Here is a 255-nt window from a genome sequence, read left to right as displayed (position 1 = left end):
AAAACTCTTCAGCGATCTAACAAAAGACTTCAGGACATCTACACTNATGCTAAAACTCTTCAGCGATCTAACAAAAGACTTCAGGACATCTACACTAAAAATCCATTGTCGTCCAGTGGTTAGGATATCTGGCTTTCACCTAGGAGACCCGAGTTCAATTCTCGGCAATGGAATATTATTTTCTTATTTCATATTTTACAGTTTCTATCTTAGACTATAGATATTTTGTTCAATTTCAAATGGTTAATGCGATAA

General features: G+C 34.6%; 1 non-coding gene across 1 annotated transcript; it reads left to right on the top strand.

The window, feature by feature from the left end:
* The first annotated feature begins 101 nt into the window (after window positions 1-101).
* TRNAE-UUC lies at window positions 102-173 on the top strand. Its single transcript has one exon. It is a non-coding gene; the product is annotated as a tRNA-Glu (tRNA).
* Window positions 174-255: the final 82 nt, after the last annotated feature.

This window comes from Cucurbita pepo, unplaced genomic scaffold (assembly GCF_002806865.2).
Source record: "Cucurbita pepo subsp. pepo cultivar mu-cu-16 unplaced genomic scaffold, ASM280686v2 Cp4.1_scaffold019871, whole genome shotgun sequence".
NCBI lineage: Eukaryota > Viridiplantae > Streptophyta > Magnoliopsida > Cucurbitales > Cucurbitaceae > Cucurbita > Cucurbita pepo.
This window is presented reverse-complemented; position numbering and strand designations above follow the sequence as displayed.